This window comes from Alosa sapidissima, chromosome 5 (genome assembly GCF_018492685.1).
Source record: "Alosa sapidissima isolate fAloSap1 chromosome 5, fAloSap1.pri, whole genome shotgun sequence".
Classification (NCBI taxonomy): Eukaryota; Metazoa; Chordata; class Actinopteri; order Clupeiformes; family Clupeidae; genus Alosa; species Alosa sapidissima.
The window spans coordinates 26249762-26265156 of NC_055961.1; the positions used below are offsets into that span (position 1 = coordinate 26249762).

Consider the following 15395-nt stretch of genomic DNA (forward strand, 5'->3'; position numbering starts at 1 on the left):
GTGTGTGTGTGTGTGTTTGTGTGCAGTGTAGTTCGAACTCTCAATCGCAAACAAGGACGCAAAGTTTGGTCGTTTGAACTACTGCAGTCGCACTTGTGTCGTTCCTTGGTAGTTCCTGTTGGTGTCCGGAGCGCCTAACCAAAAATCACAACCGCCTAACCAACAATTGCGAAGTGGATGTTTATTTTGTGACTCAATGATTGATCTATCCTGTAGCTTAATTTTGATTAAGACACTGACTCCCCTACTTGGCTCATTCTTGCTATTTATGTTAATTCAAGTATTGCCTTGCTTTTAGTATTATAATCTTCACAGACCCTTACAACAGCAGTGATAAATGGTGTAGTGGCTAAAGCAGATGACTTATTATCTCAACGTTGTAGGTTCGATTGTCTTATGATGTGAAATTGTCCTCTTGCTTCTCGCTACCTGCAGGTGAACTAGTGTGACACGTAGATTCAATTGTTTTTGACTGATGTCTTGTAGGCTACCCATGGTCTCTCGATGTAGAGTAACTATATACATACAGTGATGGCCAAAAGTATTGGCACCCATGCTAAAGTTGACTGAAAAGAGGAATATAAAATCATCTTTAGGAAATTGATCTTAATGCCTTAAGTGAAAAATGAGGAAATATCTAACCTTTAAGGACACCAATTTTCTTAGTGAATGAATAATGTATCATAAATAAATAAATGTTCTTCCTTAAAATACAGGGGTCATAAGTATTCCCACCCCTATGTTAAATTCCCATAGAGACAGGCAGATTTTTATTTTTAAAGGCCAGTTATTTCATGGATCCAGAATACTGTGCATCCTGATAAAGTTACCTTGGCCTTTGGAATTAAAATAGCCCCACATCATCACATACCCTTCACCATACCTAGAGATTGGCATGGGTGTTATTTCAGTTAGCCTATTAGCTGGTTTGATGCTCATTGAGCTCAATGCAAATCAAACCAGCTAATAGGCTAACTGAAATAACACCCATGCCAATCTCCACTGTTTCCACCAATGATATCTATCGCTGCATCATCAACAACGTTGTTGGAACTACAGTGTTCGAACGTCGGAGGTAGCGAATTGTGACACAGGTAAGATGCTTTCTGGAAACAGGTGTAACAATGTCGTTGTTTGGTCGCAAGTTGCGTCGTACCATGGTGGTTGAGCAACGTTGTTGCTAACTTTTCTAGAAATGACCCCCAGGATGTCAGAAGGATAGTCAGAAGAGTAGCCCAAGAGTCAAGGACCACTCGGAGAAAACTCCAGAAAGACTTGTAGGCAGCAGGTACAATTGTTACAGAGAAAATCATAGGTAATGCATTCCACCGCCATGGCCTCTATGCACGCTCACCCCGCATGACTCTATTACGAAAGAAAAACATGTCGAAGCTTGTTGAAAGTTTGCTACACATTTGGACAAGCTTATGAAATTACTGAGAGAATATATTCTGGTCAGGCGAGAGCAAAATGTTACTTTTTGGATGTCATATTACACACCATATTTGGAGGAGAAATGGCACTGTGCATCACCCTAAAAATACCATACCAACAGTGAGGTTTGGAGGTAGCCTGGGTGGCTAAACTTAGCCCCGCCCACAACATTTGAGGTCGGGAAGTTCGATCATTGCTCCGTTGTGGAGCAACTATGCTCGAACCACAGCTGTTCGGACCAATCAAATTGGGCTTTACGATGATGGACAGGTGAGCAACAGCGCTTCATCTGAGCACGCTTAGGTTAATTTTGTTTGCAACAAAAATGCTGTGGCTAGAAGGAGACAGATGGCTTCTAAGACCCCATATGGAAAAATGCATATTATTATGACCGCCGCGCGAAGCATATAGGTTTAGTCAGATTTTTTTTATTTTCTTTTTCACATGGCCAAATTTCCGTCAATGATTCCCGGGACACTGAAAGACCGGGGTACACGAAACTTGGTGGGCATGTAACCCCACATGGATAGCATGGAACCATCGTTTTTCGTTCTGATCTGTAGCCCCCCCCACTGGACTGGACCCCCGAAAGGAGGGTAGGGCAGACACAGTTTTCTGTGAATATCTCAAAAACCGTAGGGTTTAGGAGGACCACCTTTTTTTTGTATGTTGATCTCAAGGGGCCATGTAAACCCATTCCATAACCACTAATTTCATGTATAGCACCACCTAGTTAAACACAAAAAAGTAAAAATTAGGTGTTGTAATCGCAGGTATCTGTGACCTAACAAAGTCAAAACTGCACGAAATTGGAAGTGTAGGATCATTATGACACCCTCTGAATGCACGCCAAGTTTCGTGGAATTCCGTTCATGGGGGGCCACACAATAAATTAATTTATGTTACTATACATCAATTGGCCTGTAGGTGGCCAGAGACATTTTTCTGTGAATATCTCGAGAACCGTAGGGCCTAGGAGGACCAGCTTTTTTATGTATGTTGGTCTTAAGGGGGTATTTTAACCCATTCCATATGCACACATGTGCATAAACAGATACACATGCACACACATACATTCACAGTAATCATATGTATGACTATACTCACACAGTAGACATATGTATGCATGCATGCACATGCACACACACAGGCACACACACACACACCCACACACATAAACATAAACATGTACATGCAGACATGCACACAATTCAAGAATTTCTCAGAATTATGAATAGGCAAGATGGGGGTGGGGTTGTATAAAATGTATATTACATGTGAAATCTATGAACTAATCATGTTTTGGTACTTGTTGTCTAGCAGATACCAGTGAGAATTGAGTGTGCATAATGCAATTTAGTGAGACAGTTAGAATCATATATGCCTTTCAGCGTGATTTATTTTTGTGGAAAAAACGTGCTGGACTGGGCGGTGGTCATATTTTGTACCGCTCTGCGGTACATCTAGTTTCAATGAGGTTTTATCACTGAAAATTATTATTTCTGAAAACTTTGGCCAAAGTAGAGATGTGGGAAAACTCATGGTTTCACTTTCATCAAGGGCAAACAGCGTGTTGCATTGTGACATGTTGTTCCCTCGTTCGTTTGAAATCTCTGATTGACCACCTGTTCGAGGGATTTGTGACAGCCTTCTCCATGTTTATAACATGTTTGTAGCATATTGGTGTTCAACAGGATTATTTTTAAAAACAGAGGGGAAATATCAGTTTTTCCTAATAGCCTACCCTGCAACGTATCTCTTTCACTAACGAGTGTTGTAGGAGATATTGATGGCACAATAGCTTTTACAAAAGACCAGAAAACAAGTGGAGAAGAAGGATGGTTTGTGTGTTCTTCCTACATCTCACGGCAAGCTATTTCGTTACTCTGATTGGTTAGGTCTATCCAATTGAGTGCAGAGCCATTCCTCCCCTGTATCGGTTGAAACACGCTCCATAATTACGTCCCAATGGAGCAATATCAGACTCATATTCTGACTAGAATTTGAGTATGACAACGTCAGGCTAGTTTGGAGGTGTTGGCATCATGGTGCAGGGCTGTTTTTCATGTCATGGTTCTGGCAGACTTCATACAGTTGAAGGAATGATGAATGGAGTCATTTTGTTCCAGGAGAATCTTGCTAGACATTCCAGCAGGACAATGATCCAAAGCATTGTTTCCTGTGGAACAAAAGTACCATCCCCATTGCCCCATAAATAATTCATTTGATCATTTGAGATGAATCACAGAAATACAGTATATTCCACAGTCTCTTCGGGTATGACAAGTGCAAATGCAAGTGCTTCACATATGCATCATCTTAAAACAGAAAGTTAAATTACCTTCCAATTTAGAAATGACTCACATGGATTTAATTCCTATTCCTCAGACGGTACTAAGGGCCTGGTACCGGAACATGAGTTATACCACCGATACTTCACAACTCTTCACATGTGATAACTGTATGATGGCAAATGCAAACAAAGAGACGGATGAGCGATAAGAGGCACTGAAGAGGGACTAAGTCACTGAACCTCAATAGAAGGGCCTCCAACCATCTAAATGATAAGTGATGAGGTTTTTACATATCACTAATTAGGGTATGACTTACAATAAATGCTGTAGCCTACATCATTACTATGACTATTATTCCAGGTAGCATCTGTCTTCAATCATTTCAGGCAGATGTCAGAAGCCTAAAAGGAGAGAATTCAGTCAGTATTTCATCACCTGTTTATGTTTATGCTGGTTCTTACAATTATGGTTCTTACGATTTTGTCCAAAGGGACTTACAATGGCACCAGTAAACATTACATTAAATCAAATAGTTTAAAGTAAACTCATGTATCCTCAATAAAATAGAAATTAACGAAATATTAACAATAACCTAAAACATACAAACCACAACTCTGTTAGCATTAATTAATTAGCTACAAGGTAAACAGATTAGTCGTTATATGCTGAGACACTTTTTGAAGATCCCAAAACTATCAAATGAAGATCAACGAGCAGTAGGTAAATCATTCCACCAATGAGGAGTCACAGAAGAAAAGACTCTTCACTGTGACCTCTTAATGTTGGAAGGCCAACTTAGCTTTTAACTTTATGGGCATGTTAAAAAAAAATCACAAAGTGGACTTAATTGTGCCCAGCCAGCAGACATGCACGCTAACATCTTACTGCTGCAAAACTATGGAAACTCTAAGATGCCATCGGGTTACATTTATTTTCTGACAATATAATTATTCCCTTCCCTAATTGGAACAATTAAAACAGCATTTCAAGTAAGGCTAGGCCTAAGTCAATTTCATTTTATTTTTTTAATTTTCAGTCTGTAGGCCTATATCTTGTCTTTGGCATCTACTTATTGAATTTGAAGACATTATAAAGTTTCACAATGATTGTTTAAAAGAAAATGAAAGTACAAGTGCTGAGATATTGCAAATAAAATGTTGGTAGCTCCCCCTTGAATTCATCTTGAACTTGACTTGTGTTGCTAAACTCATATAGCATAGGTGATAACTCAAGACAACAGCAGTTTGCATTACACAGGATGTAGCCTGGCCAAGTCATTTAGTACCAATACAATATTCATAGTTGACTGGAAAATATTGCTAAAGGGGACTTTTATTTTGAAGACACATAGTATCTCACAGTAATGTAAGACAGTGCCTGAACATTGCTTTACCATTCCTGATTATATTATGAAACATTTATGTACGATTTTATGAATGTGCTATCAGTGCCTTAAGTGTTACCAATTACAAACTTCTGTTAATAGGCTATAAATTACAGTGCCCCTATTACAAACAATTGGTATTACAAATGTTAATGCAATAACTAATTAATTAGGTAACAACTCAAATGTGCGTGTGTGTTTCTCTTGTGAAGCTGTTGTTAACCCTGTTGCCTCTGCCTATCAACTTATTATGGACTGTGATGAGACATTTTATGCTCTTAACTTAACCTCACAATGCCATGCTAGTCACATGGGTACAACTCACGTTACTCACGTAAAAGACCCCTGATTGTTTGGTTGATGTGAATTCTATTGTCTGTTACCAAAATCCTGATGAACTCCCCTCATGTTTTTGGAAGAAACATCCTCATATCCCAGCACCTGTATTACCCTGTCAGATGTTTCAGTGGTCTGAGCCAATATGCGTTGGCATGTAGGGAATTGGAATTAAATCTCCAAATGGTGCTCGGGAAGCAGATCCAGCCTAAGGTAACTGAGCCATGTCTGGAGTGGACAAATGCAGGAGGTCATTCTGCACTGATAAATGCTATACCTTTTTCATGCCTAGTCACATAATTGCTGTCATGTCCGATCCATGACCACCTGCTTAAAGAAGGTCAGGATTACCTACTGGTTCACTCACTGTTTGTCACTCATTGAGTCACTCCAGTCTGCAAAATGCCACACTCACCGTAGCCTGTTGCTCCTCGGGATGGGTGAATCTCACTGATAGACAAGTGGCATGTCTGTCCATCTGTCATCAGTCCCTGACTCTGGTGAAATTATGGTGAATTCAGGTGGTTTGGTGGCACATGGTGTACTGTAGATGTCATAATTGACCTGTCGCTAAGCTCCGCCCCCCATTGTTACCGTGTGAAAACTCGGACAAACAAACCAGACTTGATTAGAAATACATTGTGGACAATGGCAGCTGACAGTATATGAAAGCAGGCTTTGAGGACGGTTTGGTCGATAAAGGATTTACTTTCTTCCAGAAGCTATCAAAAGAGACTTAATTATGCTATGGAGGGGTGTATTCAAAACTTTAGAATACATACAAGGTGTCAAGCAGTTGTGGCGAGTAGCCGTGCAAAAACCACTGATGTTAATGCTAGCTAGCTAGCTAGTGGAAGATTGATACTAAAATATGTTAGGTTACGTTAATATTTGATGTAGTAAGAATATAGTAGTTGGTTAATGAGCATTTTTATCTTGGGATTTAACAGGGAACCTGTGCCCACGTTGCTGGCTTAGTAGCCTACGTTTTAAAATATCGAAAACGGATCATTGATCAGGGAAAAAAAATATCATGGATCAGGAAAAAATAATTTTCCTCGGCCCTCCCCCCATGGCAAAAAAATTCTCCTGGGCCTTACCCCCCCCCCCCCCCCCCCCCCCCGGTAAATATCGTACAGTCCCTTAGGACAAAAGGGGAACATTTAAGAACTTTTTTTTTTTTTAATTGTAGGCTGATAGTTTTGATAGTATCTAAAAGAATAAACACATAAACAAATCTGATGCTGATATTAAATCTGCATCTTGATTATAGGAGGAATCTTCTACATTATATAAATATCCAACATTATATTTGATCAGGCTGTCTGTTTACTGTATATTGGCAACCCTTTTGTTAATAGATTGAAATGCTCACATTTGAATATCTAAATTGGCATTTAAATAACATTTTAAATAGTTGCACCCCATCCACTACCAACAATGCACAACAATGCTCATTATTGCATTGTTAATCACTAACAAATTGTGACATCTAAGATCACACCACTTCCATGGGATGTGGTTGCCAAAGTGAAAGTCAGTCAATGAGTTATTCAATTATTTCCCATATTTAATTACAGTATACACTATTGAAGTACAGCAGTCATTCGCATTGACCACCATGATCTAAATATAACTTAAAGTTCCCAACTGGCATAGGTTGTATTGTTAAGATGTACACAAGTGAAAGTGTACAATTCTAACAGCTGATCATAGAGGATCAGTAATACAAAGAGAACAAATGTCCAAAGCTGTTTGGGTCGATGATGACTGTGATGTGAGTTGTGCAGATGTAAAAATGCTCAACTATCATGTCAAGGAATTATTTGACAAGTTCACTGTAGCAGGATCAATTCTGATTAAAGTCTGATTTAACATTGTAAATGCATACACTTAAAAGTGTACAAGATAGAATGGGACCTTTCAAACTGTCATATGAATAAATACACATTCTGAATCCTTAATCACTCCTGCAAATGGTAATTTTCTACATGCATGGATGTCCAACACTGTACCCCTGCAGAATGGGTATGGGTGGATGATGTGGGAATATATTTGCCTAAAACATTGCTGACTCCTGCACTGTTATAATATACATACCACCAGGAAGACTGTACCTTTAAAATAAGCTTTGTGGTTACATCCTTACATTGACTGGATTGGGAATAGCAGAACAAAAAGCTTGATTAAAAACATATTGCCTCGGCCCCAGCCGTGGCGCAACTGGCTGGGGCACCTGCACCGTATGCCGGCGACCCGAGTTCGATTCCCGCCCCGTGGTCCTTTCCGGATCCCACCCCGACTCTCTCTCCCACTTACTTACTGTCACTCTCCACTATCCTGTCGCATTAAAGCAACACCAAAGAACTTTCCCTCTGTCACACGCACGCTATTTGTTTATCCAGCACCGGCTTTGCAAATAACAATGTCCACAGACAAGGTAGAATATGTTGCATGATTTATGAAAGTACGATGTATTACGACATCAAACGCAAGTCAAATTTGTAGTTTCTTATGTCTCATTCCATCAAACTACAGATCCGCTACCCGATCTGGCAAACTTACAGTGCGGTTATAGCCGATAGAGGGCTGCGAAGCGAATGCAGAAGTGCCGTTCACCCTGTTACAAGTTGATGAACCACTGAAACATTATTTTAAGGTACAAAAAACTCTTTGGTGTTGCTTTAAAGGCATAAAAGCCCCCCCCCCCCCCAAAAAAAAAAAACAAACAAAAAAAACATATTGCCTCAAGGTGTGTGCATACAAATGGTAATGACAGGATACTGGAAATAGTGCAAGGTATAAGCAAGATACATGAAACTCAATTCCTCAAAATGCACATAGTTTTACAAAATAGGAGTCTATGCCATGACAATATTGTATTTGTCAGAGATCAGTAATATCTGAAACTATTAAACTAAAAATGTAAATTTATTGGCAGTTCGCAGAGACAATAGATTTACTGTCAACAGATATTTATTGTGCAATGTTTTCTCTGAAACAAGCTTCCCTGTGGATACCACACAAATGTACAAATTGTCCTAACGTTTCAACAGGGTTGGGTAGTAATGGATTACATGTAGGTAATCTGGATTACGTAATCAGATTACAAAAATCAAGTAACTATAATCAGCCCAGATTACAAGACAATCGGTTTTCTTCACATGAATTTACAATGCTAATTTGCATATTCAATCTAATAAAACATAGCGGAGGTGTCACAGAACATTCTTGCATCATATAAAAGGATAATATCTTCAGTAAAATAAGAAATACACAGTTGTAAAGCATTTGAACTTCGCAGTATTTACAAAGCCAGTTTACCCCTTTCCAGACTTCCAAAACGTGAGAAAGTCTGCATGTGTGTAACACCAATTATTGCCCCATCGGAAACAATAGCAAAACCATTAACAGGACCATTAAAAGATTAACATATATTAGACTACAAAAGAGATTTGGGGAAGTTCACTAAAGAGACAAAACTTTATTTACACTAAATTATGCCTTTGCTACACTATGGTGGTTGCTTCTAGAGGTGGCTTAGGGTCATTAAGATGGTTGTTAGGGTGTTGCTAGGATAATAAGAAATGTGCAAGTTGTGTTAAAAATAATCCCAAAGTAATCAGATTACGTTACATGTTTTGGGTAATCCTATTGATTACGTTACTGATTACAAAAATGGCCATGTAGGCTAATCTGTAGTCAGTAATAGATTACATTTCAAAGTGATCTGATCCAACCCTGTGTGTGAAATATGATTATATCTATGGTGCTAAAGCATCTGCAAGTGCTTACATACACACTACATGTAGGCCTACTGACAGAATTACTCTACTGTTTACTCTGAAGCAGAATTAGAAGCAGAATTAAACCACAGTCTATTAATTTCTTACCCAGGTCCTAGCCGAATGTGCAAATCCTTAAGAGCCGAAGCCCTCAATAATTAAAACAGGTATTAGTGTAAGGAGAGGAGAATAGAGCCCATGTTAAGTGTCCACCCACCAGTGTCTCCTCAGACCGCATTGAGTTGCCCAGCAGGACGCTCGATGCAAATAATAAAGAAATGGCAAATGGAGCCCAAATTGACCCTTTCACAGCGTGTTAGGTCTGTTTGTATGGGTACCCACAGAGCCTATCCCACTTCCCATCAATAAAATAATTTAAGAACACATTATACTCCTTCAAAAGGACCCATTTGTCCAACCAGGTGATTTATGAAAGACTCTTTGGATTAAAGACACCCTGCTTCAGGTGCTTTTAAATCAATACAACTTACAAGTGCATGGTTGAATATTAAAGAGTAGTTATTTTGCTTTTAACACATTTATTGAAGTAACTGTTTTCTATTCAGTTAATATGTGGATAGGAATGTGCTTGAAGTGTATGACTGCTGATTTTTACTGAAAGAATAGGCCTACTGTAACCACCTGGAACATTCTTGCTTCTACGAAATCTTTAACCTTAATCTTGACAACTGTGAGATAGTTCCTTGACTGCCCCTGTTGAATACAAGGAATGTATTGCCAGCTATTTTTTTTTACCTATAATAGTATTTGTTATTAATTATGAAAAACCTCTTTGCTATCTGCTCACCTAGCTGCTGCTGTTGCAAATGTAATTTAGTGTATTTGATGTCAAGGGTACATTTTCAATGAGCTTATGCAACTTGTGGTTGTGCTTGACTCAGGATATAAGCGTTAAGAAAAAAATAATGTTGAATGAAGAATCGTACAGGGCCACAAATATCAATAGTTTATCTGAAATTCAAGGTGGTGTGTACACAAACACACAAGTACACAACAGGAATCAGGGAGCATGCACAGTCTTTTTTCCCCTTTCCAGGGCTCAGCTCTGGATGCCAAAATGAAGCAGTGATTTGGCATGTTAGCGAGTGTGTTGAAGCTAATCAGACAGAGGGCCAACAGTAATGGACAGAATATGGGCAGAATCACAGATAGTCAGCCTGCAGCCGGAGCAAGTAATACAACTAATTTCTCTTCTGTCTCTGCTACCGCGCCGACGAAAATGGGGTCAAGGGAGGTGGAGGCAGCACCAAATGAACAGCTGTTGCCTTCTCTCAGCGAGCGGCGGAGGAATAGGATCATACCGCTACACAGTCACTGTCGCCGGCGTCGCCAATAAATGCAAAAGTATGTATGTTCAAATGAGGGGCAAGACCTCTCTATATTTCTTTCATACTTCGTTTAATCATTTCTAAAGTCTTGTCATAAACAGCGTGCCAGGAACCACTCAATATAGGAAAGCAATGAAATGTATGCATGGCCTTTGCGGATAGCCTTTTCCAATCCAATGTGTGTTTGTGGTGATGTATACGCAATCGTGCATTAGAAAGGTGCCACTTGTAGGCAAATAAGGGACTAGTAGGCCTACGTTTACGGAAATTACTCTAAGGTTTATGATAAACATGTCCTGACAATCATAAATATACATACAGGTGAGGTTTAATATTGTAATGAAAGTGACTGTTGGAGATGTACACTGTCCACACACAGGAAGTTATTACATGGTGGCGCATGGTGTGATGCATTGCTTTGTATTTTAGAAAATGATTGCATTTTAATGTAGTGAGGTACAGACACATCTGGGTAGGAAATAGACTGAGAACACTGAAAGGGAAAATAAATCCATATTTGCCATGGATATGAATTGACATTGCATTTTGACAGATAAATAACATGGCCTTGTCTAGAAATTCGTCAAAAACAGCCTTTAGAAGCTATCAGATTCTATCCGTAGGTTTGAACCATCTATTTCATTCCATGTGTGAGACCAGACTAGCTCGGCAGAAATCATTTAAGACCAATCAGTCATAGATAGCAGACGTCCTATAGCAGCAACAGGTTTAATTGAGGAGAGGAGGGATGGAAGAGCCCAGACTCGATGCAAATGCCATAGAAGATGGAGATGCATTAAGCCCTCCCCGTCAGGAACAATAATGGATTAAAGGCCACAGTTGCTCCACAGTTTGCCAGTCAATGTTCTTTATTTTCAGCATCACCCCAATTTCATCTCCTTCCCGTTCTGTCGGAAAGAGTCGATTTGCCGTCGATTGCCTTCTCAGGCAGCGGCATTAATGCGCGCCCACAAAAGGATGGCACACCATATTATCACTTCGCTAGCTTTCAAATTAGAGAGGACCGCTGCCTCCGCGCAGCTTGTGACTTGTTAACACTATCAGCTATTTGTTGTGATTGGCCCTAATTCGCAGTGTCTAAAGATTTCATCAGGCATTTGATGACAGAAATAAACCACTGCCCACAGGGAAATGGCGCTGATTAATAGAATTAGGCGTTGGAGGGGAATCAATAAGGGAAGCCAGTCACGTGGGGATCAGCGAGGCTTGCCAGTCATCCTGAGGACTATTTAGTCGCCCCGAAGAAGCATGGCGCACTGGTGTTGTGTGCCTTCTGGTTTTTTCACCTACTGGCTTCCTTGCGCGTGCTCGCGTGCGGAGCTGCAGGAGTTGTCAGACATTCACAAACAAGTTGTTTTAGAAGGATGTGAGGTCGCATTTCAAAACTGCTACACATTAATCACGTAAGCAGCGCCTTGGCAAAACAAACAAACAAAAAATATATATTTACATGTCTTTTGTCCAAGTGGCTGTAATGTAGTGCACGTGGCGTATATATGAAAAGCGACTTCAAATCAGTCTAAAACTTGTTTGTGAATGTGTGACAACTCCTGTTGCTGTAGACTAGGCTATGAGCACAGCGCGTGCACGAGCAAGGAAACCAGTAGGTGAAGAAACCAGAGAGGGCACACAACACCGGCGCATGGCACATTCCCGTTAATGGGGTCTGGGCTCTGTATGTGACTTAAAAAGCCAAGGATTAGTGCGCGCAGCCTCAGCTTGCAGTGGCAATCTGTTCAGTAAATGGCCGAACCATATGGGTCCTGTTGGATGCGTATTATTTCAATACAATGCAACCCATATCTGAAAAATGTCGTGTAAAGCTTTCAAAGTCGGGAACAACAGCAAGGCCCACAGGCCTGATACTCGTCTTTGTGCGTTGTACCTTTTCTCCGGACGGCGGGCTCGGCCTTCTCTCTGCATTTTTAGCCAGTTAAGTGCTCTTAGCCTGGGCCCCTCCGGTTAATGCACCTCTGTCCTCTGCCCCAACCCAAAGGCCTCACAACCTCTCCTTTCTATTTGGCTTTTGTGTACCCCTCCAGTCTATTGCATTAGCGGCTGCTTGCCAGTAAGCGACCTGAAATGCAGGCAGGATTAAGATGAATTGGGCTGAACTGTTAGGCCGGGAGGCCTTAGCCGAAAGTTAGACGGGAATGAGATGAGAGGAGAGGTAGCGGGGGCGGGAGATAAACTTCCTCTGTTGTCCAATTAGGTGACTCAAGCTATTAAGGGGCCATTTCACGACCCGAACAGCGTTCATCTGAAGAGAAGGCTGTGGTTATTCAATTTCATTTTCAATTCAGTATTCATACTTGAGTAGACATATCAAGGTAGGCTATTTCTAAAATTATATCACAACAGTGACCCAACGAGTTTGCACACTTGTTAGGCCTACATGATTGGTGGGGTTTACGAACATTTCTATGACTGCCGCTTCAAAAATGCTTAAAAATACTCTTTCAGATGGGAAACTATTTTCAACCTATAGAACCACATAGTAGGCTACTTTTGGAAAAGAAAAACGCCTAAACTCTTTTGTTTTAACATCATTAAACAAAACAAACACCGACATTTTTGTTCAAATTACACATACGTGTATGTTGTGTAGGCTATTACAAAAACTGTTATACATTACAATAGGTCACTGCAAACACACCTCTTATTCTGCATCATGGTACACACCAGGAATGATGACTTAAGAATGTAGTTTGGTTGCCCTCTGGTGGAAGAGAGCAGTTTGGGCTACTTTATTTACAGGCCCATCATGTACATTTGCTCTATGCCTAGAAACAGTTTCAGTAGATATTTATCAGTTAGGCTATATATCTTATTTTACAGTCTGTTTACAGTGTCTTAAATACCGTTTGGTCTGCACAGGTCACACATATACCAACTCATGATCTCTCATCAAAGATACATGAGTATACTGCCACCTGGTGGTAAAGTAGACATTTAATTGGAACGTTTGTAATTATTTTGTGAGAAGTTTTATAAGTTCTAAATGTTTTGATATATTGTATGCTGTTGTACTTATATATACTTGTAGGGAGTATGGAAAGCCAGGATTTATGGTTAGCCTTGTATAGGCCTGAAAATCATTGTAAATCCTTGATTTGTTTTGCCTAAAAGACCTTTTAATTCTGTCATGACAATGAGCCCCCTTTGCACATTGCACAGAAGAATGAAGGCCTCGATGGTCCCCCCATCTATTACAAGCTATTACATTTTGTATCCATTTTGTATCCAAATTTTAAAGACTCCTGAGTGAGGGCAAACCCAATCTGGAATTAATCTCTCTGTCTCTCTCTCTCTTTCTCTCTCTGTCTCTTTCCCTCTCTCTTTGTGTGTTTGTATGCGTGTGTGTGAGAACACACATAGGTAGGGAGTGAGCTGTGTGTGTGTGTGTGTGTGTTTGTAGGAGGGGGGGGGGGGGGCATGGGAATGGATAGCCTTGTGGGAGAGTTGCTAGCAGGTGCTTTGAAATGACTGCAGGGAACAAGAGAGGGACTACGAGATAATCACCACAGATTTGTTCCTCTACTTTTATCTTTGAGGCGGATCAGAGCCATACAGTCTAATTGTGCCTACCCCACAAATTCACATAAGTAGGACAGAGGGCTGCCTGAAAGGAATGACACGAAGAGACTTACCATTTGGCTTGGGTTATTTGACCTGATTTAGATGGAAACACCAAGAATATTACATAGAGAAAGCAACAGCAGCTAACATCAATGATTGTATTAAATAAGTGATTGCAGCACAGCCATGGAAAGCTTACATGAATGTCATGTCAATGTTTTATGAAAAAAAAAAAGTCATGTAAAATATGTATCTTACACTAATGGGGTTGTTTGTATGTGTGTTTGCCAGAGCATTACAGTGCTAACATACAAACAAACTGATACAATGTTAACAGCACTTCTCAGCACTTCACATTTCGATATTCAACAATGCCTTTATTTGATGGAGAAACTCAAGTCACCAGATAGCAGTAGGAAATGTATCAATGTGAATATTAATAATCACCAAGCACTGCACATGTACAGGTAATGTGAGGTTTGTATAGTTGAGCCCAACATACCTGATTACCTGATTGAGCTTTTCAGAAAGCTCAGTGAACCTGTACGTAGACCTCAGTATCAAATAAAATCAAATGTTAATAAGAGTGTCAATGGGTTGCTGCTTTGCATCTATTATTGTTAATATGGGTCATTTCCTGGGAGAGAAAGTGGTCACTATGGTGAAATTATACACTAAAGGAATTGTTTTATGATGATGGAAAAAATCACGTCATCAAGAAAACCCATTTTTATTAGTTCCATTATACTGAAGAGCAAAGATTAACACATACCCCTACACACAAATAAGATGGTACTAGGTTTTCAAAGAGAATAGACAGTGCGTGAACATTTGTGGTGTTCTGAGAAGTAAACCCATTAGAGGAACTGACCACTAGGTTGTACTCTAGACCAAAGTGTTCCCTGAAACATTGTTTGAAGTGTGCTGTTGGCTGAATGCTTCTCTGCTCGTTTCCCTGCAACTCAAGAATAAATGATGTGATGTAGCTTTAACAACGCCACACAAAGAGGGCATTGTTTAAAGGAATGAAGTCATCTCCTTGTGTTTAGTTTGCTTGAAGGACATTAATCTGGTCTATAAGAAGAAAAAGAGCTTGCTTTTATTGTTTAACTCAGTGGTAGAGCTCAGGGCTAGCAGTGCAATGCATGGAATCTTGTGATAGGCCAACACACACACACACACACACACACACACACACACACACACACTGTAC

General features: G+C 40.0%; 1 long non-coding RNA gene across 1 annotated transcript; it reads right to left on the reverse strand.

Moving 5' to 3' along the window:
* Positions 1–3828: 3828 nt before the first annotated feature.
* Positions 3829–5936, reverse strand: LOC121708533. Its single transcript, XR_006031688.1, has 3 exons — positions 5864–5936; positions 4045–4129; positions 3829–3893 (listed from the first exon to the last, which is right to left on the reverse strand). It is a non-coding gene; the product is annotated as an uncharacterized LOC121708533 (long non-coding RNA).
* Positions 5937–15395: the final 9459 nt, after the last annotated feature.